Source organism: Canis lupus, chromosome 29 (assembly GCF_048164855.1).
Source record: "Canis lupus baileyi chromosome 29, mCanLup2.hap1, whole genome shotgun sequence".
In the NCBI taxonomy this organism is placed as follows: domain Eukaryota; kingdom Metazoa; phylum Chordata; class Mammalia; order Carnivora; family Canidae; genus Canis; species Canis lupus.
The window spans coordinates 17,511,767-17,525,090 of record NC_132866.1 but is presented as its reverse complement, the minus strand read 5'-3'; the positions used below and the strand labels follow the sequence as shown (position 1 = coordinate 17,525,090).

The 13,324-nt window shown below is 40.2% G+C and overlaps 1 protein-coding gene across 7 annotated transcripts in view; it reads left to right on the top strand.

Annotated features, from left to right (window-relative positions):
• Nucleotides 1-13,324, top strand: part of VTI1A (vesicle transport through interaction with t-SNAREs 1A) — a 356,845-nt gene that overhangs the window by 243,962 nt on the left and 99,559 nt on the right. For 2 of the 7 annotated variants that reach the window (XR_012020590.1, XR_012020591.1), the window contains one exon: nucleotides 386-695. The exons of the other annotated variants lie outside the window; for them this stretch is intronic. The gene's annotated coding sequence lies outside the window, so the exon portion shown is untranslated. Of the gene's footprint in view, nucleotides 1-385; nucleotides 696-13,324 lie in introns of those variants that run through there. 7 annotated transcript variants of the gene reach the window in all.

Sequence of the window (13,324 nt, the reverse complement as noted above, 5' to 3'; positions counted from 1 at the left end):
TGAAATAATTTCCTTAAGGCACATGGAGATTGCTACCCTAAGACGGCAGACAGAATAGCAGAATGGCCAAAGAGGTCTTTGGTGCTCTCCAGCCCAGCTACTTCCTCCCATTTTTCCCTCCCCAGCACCATGGTCCCCTCTGGTGTCCTGAATCTCCCCCTGCAACCCCTGCCAGGACAGCCATGTCCCAGAAAGGCATTCCCCAGTGAAAACTCTCAGCCTAGGAGACACAGTGATCTCCGCTACTGGAAAAAGCAGTCTTAATATGCTGCAATTGAGTTTTGGGGCATAGCTGAGTTTTATAAGAGGAGTAGAAATGGAGATGGGTAAAATGATGAACTCTCTAGAACTTTATCTCTGCTCAGACTAGACCATTGTTTTCCAGGCTGTGTTGGATTTTTGCTCAAATACCCTCTTCACCACTCTGTGCCTTTCCTCTGGCTTCATCTTGCTTCAGAGCACATAGCACATATACCTAGAATCATATTATAGGGCAGCCCGGGTGGCTCAGCGGTTTAGTACCACCTTCGGCGAGGGCCTGATCCTGGAGACCCCGGATTGAGTCCCACATCGGGCTCCCGGCATGGAGCCTGCTTCTCCCTCTGCCTATGTCTCTGCCTCTCTCTCTCTCTCTCTCTCTCTCTCTTTCTCTCTCTCTGATGAATAAATAAATAAAATCTTTTAAAAAAAAAGAATCATATTTGAATCATATTATATACTTGTTGGTTTATTGCCATCTCCCCCTGTAGTGTATAAACCCCATGACAGCAGGAACCTAGTTTTGTTTGCTGCTGTCAACCCATCATATGCAGAAGGCTTGGCACATAGTAGGTACTTAATAAATATTTATCAAGTGAAAAGATCAACTACTATGCCTCTCCTGAGAGAGACAACTTTTACTTTACCCCTTTTTTATCTAAAAGAACAAATTGAAGAAGCCATCAGACCCATGGTTTTACTGCCATTACTGCTTGAGATGAGGTGATATTTTTCTTCTTTAAAAGGCTAACTTAAAATTGACATAAAGAAAACAGTTAAATAAATACTAGCTCAGATGATGCTCAGGTAAGGTCAGGAAAATGGTATGAGTTTGTAGAAAACAGTGAGTTCAGAAAACACTGATCTAACAAAATCCAACATTATTTTTTTTAAAGATTTATTTATTTATTCAGTCAGAGCGAGAGAGAGGCAGAGACACAGGCAGAGGGAGAAGCAGGCTCCATGCAGGAAGCGCGATGTGGGACTCGATCCCGGGTCTCCAGGATCACACCCCAGGCTGCAGGCGGCGCTAAACCACTGCACCACCAGGGCTGCCCAAAATCCAACATTATTATTAGTGAATAACCTTCATGTGAGTAAAAAAAAAAATATGTAGTGGTCTACACAATTCATCTTGAAATAATTATGAGCCAACCTTTTCAATCTCACATGATGTGCATTGTGTTCATGGTTCTTAGAATTATTTTTGGCTTTGGAAGTTATAAGTAATGTGCATAAAATTAAAGCCAAAACTTATCCACATTGAGCCCAAATATTTCCTCTTCTAAGCTGTTCCCATAACTTTGAAGTCAGGGTTAAACCACAGGCTTGTATTTTCTTATAATATTTTTTTAAATATTTGGGTCCAGTGATACTTGCTAATTGGCTTGTAGAAGTAGTGATTGGGTAGGCTCAAGAATATTCAGGAACAAATTGTTATACTATTTTATAAAATCTAATCTTACAAAAATGAAATACCACTAATTACTGAATTTTAATATCTCCTGAATCTCTCAGCAAAAAAAGAAGGAAGATAACACTAATGACTAATTTAAACACTAAAAAAAAGGCAGGAAGTAGGAGAGATAATCCCAAGTGAGCCAAGCTTGCCTACCTATTATTATGATTATTATTAAAATCATAGTTTTCTGAGGGGGGAAAATGTACTTTGTGGTACCAGGTTTGAGGGATCCTCTTTGTTAAAACCTTCATAAATGAAGCTTAAAAATTGAGACTAGTTTCTTTCGGAACCTTTTTAGTTGGGGGTCAGGGACATAAGGCAAGAAAATAGACAAGGGAACAGTAAACAGGAGGGGTGGACTTGTGTGCTTAATAAAAATATCATTTTTTGTATATTTGAAAAAAGGCATTTCATGCTCTCCATGTGGACCTCCAGCCAGTGAGCCTATGTACTTCCTTTTCCCTGCGAGATATTTGTTCCTGGCTGGAAGACATTTTAAGATATTTATTTGATGACACACACCTGCTGGGTAGATGAAAAGCAACTGCTCCCGAGGATGACCTACTTCAAGGGCGCAGTCAGTTTCTGAGGACTTTGGCAGGTTGTCCTTAAATCATTTGAGTGCATCTTGATATCACCTGTTGAACATATCTAAGACTAGTACATTTCCAGACTCATTGGAGGCAGAGTTGCTAACCCCAGGGAAGAGACGACAGAGGCAGTTATGACTTTGTAAAAGTATCCCAAGACAAGGGAGATGCACTGTTTCCCAAACCCACCCCGAGCATGTGAAGTGCTGTTCCTGATGCTAGGGATGGGCACCCACCACCATGGAGTAGACCATCTAGAAGGCAGATCTAGTAGGAATACACGTAAGTATGGTCCAAGGTAAAGAGATGGTTCTCAGATAGAAAGAAGGCTTTGGAGGACAAGGGTCGAAGATGAGGGGAAGTGCCATGAATGAAATTCTGATGAAGTGGTCTCCTGGGAATTTACCAGACAGAGAGATTTCCAAATGAGATCAGAGAAGAACGCAGGATGTTTGAAATGCCTGGAGACATTGTCACCAAATGGGTCCTTTGAAGCCAGCTTATCTTTAGTTGTTCATGTCCACAAACATATAGGAGCACCAGCTATTGTGACAAGGCAGGCTTTATGTGGTAAAGATACAAATGTAAATAATTTGTATCTCTTTCTTAATATGCACAATCTAGTGAGAAAACACACCTGAATAAGAATTTGTATCATAAATTTTAATGTGACAGATACTATGTATCTCTTAGTAATCAATTAATCTATTTAATAGATTCATAACTATTTAATGTGGCAGATGCAATCATACAATAGATGTACATGAGCAGTTCTCAGCCCTTGTTGGACTTCTAGAGTTGGTGACGCCTGGCCTGGGTTCTGAAGACTTAAGCGTGAGTTAGGCAAACGAGAAAACAGACACATGGAGGTGTTAAAATAACATGTGCCCAGGAGCTACAAACTGTCCAATTTTATTCCAGCACTGAAGGCAAATGGGAATCAGTGATTGTGCCAATGGGTACCTTAGAGAGGCTATCACTTCCCTGCCCACCACTGTCGGGACCCCTGAGCAAACGTAGACAGGAGGACCATACTTGCTGCATAAATCGGGGTTCAAGGCAAGTTTCTTCACACTGCTCACGCTCTGCCACTCTCTGGAATACCTAGAGCTTCCACTGTGGGGACACTGACCCACCGCAGAGGAGTTTAATAAGCTCTGAATCATGACCAAATTGGGGCCTCACTTGTTGATATACAGGGAGTTTTTATCTGCATGTCTAGAGGTCATACTTTGAAAGACTTGGCTTCAGATACACCCTCCGTGTAATGAGTCTCCATTCAGGTGTCCTTCTCTTCTCTCTCAGCTATCTATCTCCTGCTCTGTAACCAATCACCCCAAAAGACGGTGGCTTAGAACAACAGTCACCATTGCTCACAGTTCCTATGGGTCAGGAAGTAAGGAGCAGTTTGGCCAAGTGTCCTAACCCCGGTCTCTCATGACACTGTCTGCAGACAGAGCCCGGAGCTCCAGCAGTTGGGAAGAGGTGAGATCCCGGGGCAGCTAGGGACTGGCTGGCATTATGCCCTTTCTCTGTTCATTGTCTCAAGCCACCCAGTCTGTCTGCATGAGCTAGTTTGGGCTACCTCACAGCATGGTGGTCTCGGGCTCAGATGCACAGGGCCCTGAAGATGAGTAAGATAGTCACCAGGGTCCACCAGGTTTCAGTGGAGTGAGACATAGATGGCATCTCATGATGCAGGGATGGCAAGGTTGTGGAAAACCAGTAGGATTGGAAATACCATTGTGACCAATTTTAGAGAATACCATGTGTGACACACTCTTCAAGAATCTTTCCCTCTGTTCACATAATCCTTTACCTGAATATTAATTCACACATTGTCATTTCCTGCAACTGTTCTTGCTCCCTTCCCACACCAAAACATAAGACTTCAGTGCATTTGCACAAACCCAAAAACTTCCATTTCCTGGACAAGAGTCAATCACCCTGGTGTGCAGTGTACTCCCCACGAAATGATAACGCTTTATAAGCTTATATTCTGTGACCCCATCTTGAGAGGAGCTGTACTCCGATCAGGCACTGTAAACACCTAATATGGCTCAGATCTTTAACTGAGATGCCTCTTTTCATCTAACCAAGCAGACTATAGACTCACGAGTGAACGATTTGAAATCTCTCCTTTTATTTGGCATGCACTTGGACGATTGATGGTGCTCTCATAACAAGTTTAGTCGGTGGCATCTTGTAGAGTACTGCGTATTTCAGGGAGTGAAAAAGAGGGAAAAAAAAAAAAAAGGCCCAGACTTTGGGCTCAAGGAACTTTAAAAATGGAAGCATTAGCATGTTCTTGGTAGGAAATCTTCTGATGTAAAGTTAAACTATTGATGTAAATTTTACATTTTTAAATAAGTAGTATTGCAAGTGTGCTGTCTTTAATGAGGGCTTTAATTCCACTTTTCACACATATATGGTGAACAGAAGTGGAGTTCTTCAAATATTTTCTGTTAAAAATGTATGATACATAAGCACTGGATTGGAGGTTTTTTTCGCTCTTGGATAACCTAGAAAAAAACATAGCTCTATTTTAAAATCCCTTCCAGTTCAAGAGTTATCCAAGCAAATAGTGTTGACCAAGGTGTCGAATGCACCGCTAATAATAATGCTACCCTTTCATAAAGCTAAGTAATCAGGAATAATGCTGAAAATAAGAAGACAGTCATTTATTTACTCTACTTGGCATTGTTAGTACTAATAATGCATTTCAACACAGTGGAACTGCTAGATAATGCTTTTGTGACTTTTATGCAGCGTATTGTTATTTAAATGAACAGTCGACTGCACTGTAATGAAGAAATGCATGCTTTTCCCAACTCAGTTATCAACCAGGATTCTAGGAAAATGAGAATTTGTGTCTGCCTTCATTCACGGAGCAAACTGGAGGTCACTGTTTTCAATATGAACCTTTTTTTAGCTTTTCAACAGTGAATAATTAGGAGCCGCTGCTTCTGAAATTACCTGTATTCACTGTAGAGAAGGAAAGACTTTTATCTTCCACGATGAAATACATTTTCTCATTCAAACTTTGTCATTCTTTTTTTAAATGGCATTTTACACTGCTGAGTCAATCCTAGGTAGTAAAATAAAAGAAATATATTTTTTATGCCACAATAGCCTTGTTTATTCTATTTTACTTCCTTAAATTTCAGCCCCTCCTTGAAAAATGATCCAAATGCAAAAATGGGTTTCAAGCAATTGAACATACCAAGCAATTATCCACAGAAAATACTTTACACAAACACACATGTTCTTTGCACTTTGATTTAAATTGAGTTGATCCTTGATCCTTGTAATTTTATGATTACGTGTTTCTATTGAGTCTTGTAACAGCTTTATTGAGATATAATTTACATATCCTACAATTCACCCATTTAAAGTGTATAGTTCAGTGGCTTTTGGTGTATTCACTGAGTCGGGCAGCCATCACCACACTCAATTTTAGAACATTTTCATCACCCCAAAAAGAAATCTGGTATCCATTAGCAGTTACTCTCTGCCCCTCTAGCCCCCCCTCCCCGACCCCTGACAACCACTAATCTACTTTCTGTCTCTATGGATTTGGCTACTCGGATATTTCATATAAATGGAGTCATACAATATGCGGTCTTCTGTGTCTGGCTTCTTTCACTGAGCATAAGGTTTTCAAAGCTCATCCATGTTGCAGCGTCGACCAGTACTACATATCTTTTTATTGCTGACTAATATTCCGTTGTATGAATATGTGCACTTTATCCACTTATCAACTGATAGACATGATGAATTATGCTGTTATGGGCATTCACATCCAGGTTTTTTGTGTGGACATATGTTTTCATTTCTCCTAGCTGCACACCTAAGAGTAGGATGGCTGGGTCATAGGATACTACTCTGTGCTAACATTTTGAAGGACTGCCAAACTGTTCTCTCAAGTAGCTGGACTGTTTTTTACCCCCACCAGCAACGTACAAGGGTTCCAATTTCTTCACATCCTCGCCATCACTTGTTATTGTCTGTCTTTTTGATTACTGTTATCCCAGTGGGTGTGAGAATATCCCATTGTGGTTTTGATTTGCATTTCCCTGGTGGCTAAGATGTCCAGCATCTTTTTGTGTGGTTATTCACCCTCGTATTTCTTCTTTGGAGAAACGTCTGTTTCTGTTGACTTTTTTTTAATATTCCGGTACCTCACCTCAGGAATGTGGCTAGCAGAACTAAGTTGGAAACAAATATATCTTCCTAAGGGGAGTCGTTTTCAAACACATTTGCAAATTGAAGACGTGGCTTTCACAGAGGAAGTATTTGGGGATTGTGGAATAACTGGATTGATCTCAGGAATCAATTTACTTCTGAAACTTTTTTCAGTTTGATTTGCAGTAAGGATATTGGTGGCCCCAGACCATACCTAGAAAAGGGCTTAAAGATCAGCTTGTCCAATTAATTCATTTTACAAATTAAGAACTCTGTCCCAATGGAATCCAGGTAACTGAGCATCCCCATATACTTTAGAGAGACTATAATACCCTTTTTTTTTTAAGATTCTATTTATTTATTCATGAGAGACAGAGAGAGAGAGAGGCAGAGACACAGGCAGAGGGAGAAGCAGGCTCCATGCAGGGAGCCTGATGTGGGACTTGATCCTGGATCTCCAGGATCACGCCCTGGGCTGAAGGCAGGTGTTAAACTGCTGAGCCACTCAGGGATCCCCATATAATACACTTTTCTGATGGTTTCTCACTGATTTGAAAAAATAACAATGGTATAATGCTCTGAAATTAGAATCAACAGCGTTTATTGTTGAATACTCCACATATTTCGCTTTACTTTATCCTAAGAGTAGTGCATGTTAGGTCATTATTATCATCCTCCACTTCTATGTGTGGGGAAACCGGTTAAACTGATCTGTTCATGGCACCTAGCTAGTAAAAGGCAGATTCTAACCCAGACCTTCTGATTTCAAGTCCAGACTTCTCTTTGTTCTGCTCTGCCAGCCGACTAAAAGACAGCATTAGCACGTTGTGACCCTTTCCGGCTTGGACAGCTTTTATTTCTGATCACTGGATCACCAACACAAGTAACAGATAGGTGGCATCATGGAGCACTCACTCACCATCATTAATATAACTATTTAGCAAATCCAATATATGTAACTTTGGAAAGAGAATATATGTTTCAAATGACAGAAGAATTGTCCAGTATAAAAACACAATAATTTAAAGTATTTATTAATACAATAACATAGAGTGCTTTTTAGTTACAAAGCATTTCACTTAGACTTCTAATTTGATGCTTATAATTATACAAAACAAGTTTTCTGTTGTCTTTGTTTTTATGTATTTTTCCTACCCACAATGACACTAAGGCCTGAAGTGCTTCATTTGCTAAAATATAAAGTCTGAGGCAAACCTCCATCTCACATCCCGGGTGGCTTGGCTCCTATATAGTCCTGTGTTCCCTCCAGTGTTCCATGCTCTGCCTTAATGATGTGCTGAAGGACACTCATTTGAAAGAAAAAGAGACTTTATACCATTATTCCAGATAACAACAGGGCTATGAACAAGTACAAGTTATAGGGAGGCAATTTGGAGCCCATATAAAGAAGACTTGATCTGCCCAACAATGCAGTGTGTTGTCTTGTGAAGGAGTGAGGTCTCTTGTCATTGAACTGTTCAGGCTAGAGCTAAATGACCATCTGGGAGAATGCTCTAGAAAGGATTTCTGCATTGGGGTGTGTATGTGTGTGTGTGTGTGTGTGTGTGTTTCCAAGAGAAATTAGGTGGTATTAAGGTTCCTTTCAACTATGAGATGGTAGATCTTTGTTTTTAGTTAAAAGAATAAGCTGGCCTAAGGATCTTCTGTATCTTCATTTGTTTATTTATTTGTTTACTTATTTGAGAGAGAGAGAGAGCAAGCCAGAGAGAGAGCACAAGTGGAGGGAGCAGCAGAGACAGAGGGAAAAGCAAACTCCTGGTTGAGCAGGGAGCCTGATGTGGGGCTTGATCCTAGGACCTTGGGATCATGACCTGATCCAAAGGCAGATGCTTACCTGACTGAGTCACCCAGGTGCCTCTGTATCCTCATTGAAGAAAGAGACTTTTGCTCTGATAAATTCTCATCCTAGACATTAAAGGTACCAAGTTTTCTGTTTAAAAGAGAGATGCCAAATTTATTAACCTAAATTACTGGTTTCCAAATGGTTAGAACAGCAGTTCCCATCTATATTTGTAGACACTGTGTACAAGGGTTCCATATTCAAGTAAGTAATAAAAGCCTTTAATACACCACTGTCCTTTGCGACAATCGAAGTGGGAGGTGAAGGTATGCGACAATCCCAAATGTATTTTTTACTTTTGCAAAGCACTTCAGTCTCATCCAGTGGTTCTCAGCTCCGGTTGCATGTGAGAATCACCTGAAGAACTTTTTAAAAATACAGATGACCACGCCCTGCCCTGGACCAATGAACACGAATCTCTAGGGGTATGTTCCCAGCATCAGTATTTCTTATCAGCTCTCCAGGCAATTCCTTTTTATTTTTTTTTCTTTAAGAGTTTATTTATTTATGAGAGACACAAAGAGAGAGGCAGAGACACAGGCAGAGAGAGAAGCAGGCTCCCTGCAGTGAGTCTTTTGCAGGACTCGATCCCAGGACCCCGGGATCATGCCCTGAGCCAAAGGCAGATGCTCAACCACTGAGCCACCCAGGATCTACACACGATTCTTACTTGGAACCAGAGTTAAGAAAAACTAGTCTGGTCTGAGCATGAGCTCAGGCAAAATCTGGACATTTGCTTTTGTAATTCAGGTCACAGTTTAGAATTCAGATTGTTAATTCAAAGCCAATGTTCATAGGTATGATAAGAGGCAGTATCTCATAATGGGTCACACTACTCCTCTTGAGCCAGATAGCCTGGCTTTGTCCACTAACTAGTTTTGTGACTTCAAACAAGTTATTTTTCAGGTTTTTAATGTGTAAGTGGAGGTAATAATTGTACTTATAAGATAAAGGTTAAATTTGCTTCGACGTGGATGGAACTGGAGGGTATTATGCTGGGTGAAATAAGTCAATCAGAGAACGACAAACATTATATGGTCTCATTCATTTCGGGAATATAAGAAATAGTGAAAGGGAATAAAGGGGAAAGGAGAAAAAAATGAGTGGGAAATATCAGAAAGGGAGACAGAACATGAGAGACTCCTAACTCTGGGAAACAAACTAGGGGTGGTGGAAGGGAAGGTGGGTGGGGGGTGGGGGTGACTGGGTGATGGGCACTGAGATGGGCACTTGACGGGATGAGCAGTGGGTGTTATTCTATATGTTGGCAAATTGAACACTAATAAAAAATAAATTTATAAAAAAATAAAAAATAAATAAAAGACTAAAAAAAAAAAAGATAAAGGTTAAGGTAAAGACCCAAAAGAAAATAAAGACTCTACATACTTGGCATTACAATTACCATCATCATCATTGTTCTGTTGTCAGTTGTAGTAGGAGCAATAGTGGCAGGAGTCCTGTAGGGATATGGGCTGAGTATCCATTGAAGAAATATTTCATCCTGTACAGGGCTTCAAACAGGACTTGACCTTTCTTATAAACTAAGGACTCTTTGCTGCAACATTAACAGTGTGCTTCCTCAGATTCAGAACTTCCCAATGAAGTACAGAGGGTCCCCAGCTTATGATGGTTTGACTTAGATTTTTCAATTTCATGATGGTGCAACAGCAATATGCATTCAGTAGAAACCATATTTTGAATTTGGATCTTTTTTCAGGCCAGAGATATGCCATAGGAAACTCTCTCATGATGGTGGGCCGGGGTGGCTCCCAATCAGCCATGCAACCATGACGGTAAACAACTGATAAACTTAGAACCATCCTGTACTGATATAACCGCTCTGTCCTTCACTTTTAGTTCAGTATTCAAGAAGTCACATGACATAGTCAACATATTATTTATTTTTTATTCTAATATAGGCTTGCGTTTGATGATTTTGTTTACAATAAATCACAAGACATATTATTTATACTTTATTGTAAAGTGGGCTTTGTATTAGATGATTTTGTCCAACTGTAGGCTAATGTCAACCTTCTGAGCACATTTAAGATACCCTAAACTATGCTATGAGGTTCAGTAGGTTAGGTGTGATAAATGCTTATTTGACTTACAATATTTCCAACTTACAATAGGTTTATTGGGATGTAACCCCATCGTGAGTTAAGGGTGAGCTGTAGAATGTTTTGTGTCAGGTTTTCTGCAAGAAGCTGAGGCTTAAACCAGATAAGCTCCTGCAGTTCTATCCATCTCTTAATTCTGTATTAGGAATGGACTCTTCCAGCCCAGGGGCCTAGACTGATGGGTCATGCTGATTTTCTCTTGGATGGTTGGGTCCAGCATGCACTATAATATGGCAGATTGACCTCCTGAATTCTCAGGACAATCTCAATTTCAATGGCCTGCCCCCTGCTGAATGATTGGATCTGTGGTTCAGAAAGCATGGTTGCTATTGAATAAGACACGATAGCTTGGTAGACCAGTGTCCTGGACTAATCATGCAAAAAGTAAACACAGTTTGAATATGTGGGATAGCCCCAGAGAAAAATTAAAAGAGCACAATCAGACAGTTTCTTTTTCATTTTCAGTTGATAAAGGAGTAATTTGAGGTAGCTCTTGTCACCAAGGGTACAGTAGCAAGAGTCTCTGACTCTCTCTGACTCTGGGTTTAGGACAAGTGTGGACATTATATGGATATTACAGGTTCTTTAGCACACAGCCTCCAATTGCAATTGTGGAAATTGGTGGAATATTCCTGGGAGGAGCTCAAAGGACTGTAAAGCTGAATAACATCTTTGTCTCAAGAACTTATATGAGAAACTGTTTTTTTTTTTCCCTTTTCTCCTACAAGCATTTTGTGGCTCACCATTGCAGACACTGCATATCTTTGTATCCCACACAGTCCCCATGTTAATAGTTGTTTGCTAGTTGTGGTCATTTAATTGAAAAAAGCTGGCATGGAGATATTACAGGTCCCAGTAGGTCATTTGTGTATCAAGTTTGGTATTATTGCCTCTGACCAAACTCCTTCCAAGTCCAAATTTATTACAGTTATTTAAACACATTAATAACATACAAGAGGATAGTCAGAGGGCTGAAGAAAAGATGTGTGTGGCCTTTAAATATGCCAATCGTCTACAATTCTGAGGGTTGCTTGCCATGGCCTGTTGCCAGGAGTGCATTATAGAATTCCAGATGGCATGTTCTGTTGGTACTTGTTTTGGATTTGCTCTGGGAATGAGGTTAAAGAGGACGCTAGACTGTGGCTGGGATCCTCTTGCTTGCCTCTCCCAGAGTAGATCCTGAACATCTCCTTCCCTCCCACCAATCAGAAAGCTGCCTCAGCCTCTGTTGAGGATTGTGGATTCAGCACGCTTGCTCTCTCCCTATGAGTTCCCACGCACCTAGTAACCCTGCCCCACAGAGACCAATGAGACTGTACTCCCCCCTGTGACCTGTGCTCACCCTTCCACAGACCCCAGGGCTGGGGCAAGTATGGGCCTGAATTCAAAGACTCAAAAGATAAGCGTTGCATTTTTCATCAGCTTGCCTGCCTTTATTTTCTGAGATTCTCTTAAAAAAAAAAAAAAAATTTTTTTTCATTACAGTAGTTTACTCTCTCACACATGTACACACACACATACCCTGATAAAGAACATAGTGTTGTGAAGTCTGTGTTCCCCAACACCTAGCTTTTACAGTTACCAACATATGACCATTCTTATTTTCTTTGCTTTTGTGCTAGAGTATTTTTAAGCAAGTCCCAGATATCTGATTTTACCTGTAAATATTAAAGTTTGTAACTCTAGTTGATATAGCATAACTTCTTAAAAACCTAACCACAATACTCTTACCACACCTACCAGACTCTAATAATAATTTATTAATATGATAATAGTAATCTGTCCAGGTTCAAATTTTCCCTAATTGTTTCACAGATGTCCCCACATAGTTGGGCAGTGTAAATCAGGGTCCAAACAAGGTGAATCTGTTGCATTTGGCCGATCCATTCTTAATTGTCTTTTGACCTATTATAGAGCTTCCTCCAGTTTTTACTGTATTTGTTGAAGAAAATCAGAGGATTGTCCTGTAAAATTTGTCATAATTGTATATCTGGCCTGTGCATTTTCCTTGTGCTGTTCAGCATGTTCTTCTCTTCTCCATAGTTTCTATAAATGAGTCATTATTTAAAAACTTAATGAGATTCAGGATACCTGTGCACCATCAGGTTAGGAGGCACAGAACAACTTTTATTAATATCAAGATTGATCAGTAGGCTCCGGTATGCTTAGCCTGATTCATCCATTATGAAATTCTCTGTCAACCAATTAACCCAATAGTTTTAGCAACCAGCAAACATTGATATCACTGTATGCATCCACAGGGGTTATAAATGGTGATTTTTATCCTTCTGTCTGCATTTATTAGCTATTTTTTCCACACAGAAGAACTTATTATCAGCTTTTTGGTTTTTCTGAAATATAGTTCATACAAGAAAAGCAGCAAAAATGCTTCTTTCCATTTATTTACCAATTTTCAAAACACTAAATTGCACCAACAACCTCTGAAAGTGACTAAAGGGGATCCCTGGGTGGCTCAGTGGTTTAGCGCCTGCCTTCGGCCCAGGGTGTGACCCTGGACTCCAGGATCGATTCCCACATCGGGCTGCCTGCATGGAGCCTGCTTCTCCCTCTGCCTGTGTCTCTGCCTCTCTCTCTCAGTCTGTGTTGCTCATGCATAAATAAATAAAATCTTAAAAAAAAATGAAAGTGACTAAAGAGGCTTGTTAATTTGTCATTAAATATTATTATAAATACTTGGATCTTTTATCTCATTTACATCAGTCCATTGTAGTCATTATTCTTTTTGATGCTCAAATGTCCCGTCTTTGATCAATGGGAGCCCCTTCTAGTTGCCTCTAGTCACCTTTTAATATAATTCCCCTAGTCTTCTTTTCTGGCAGAATAAGAT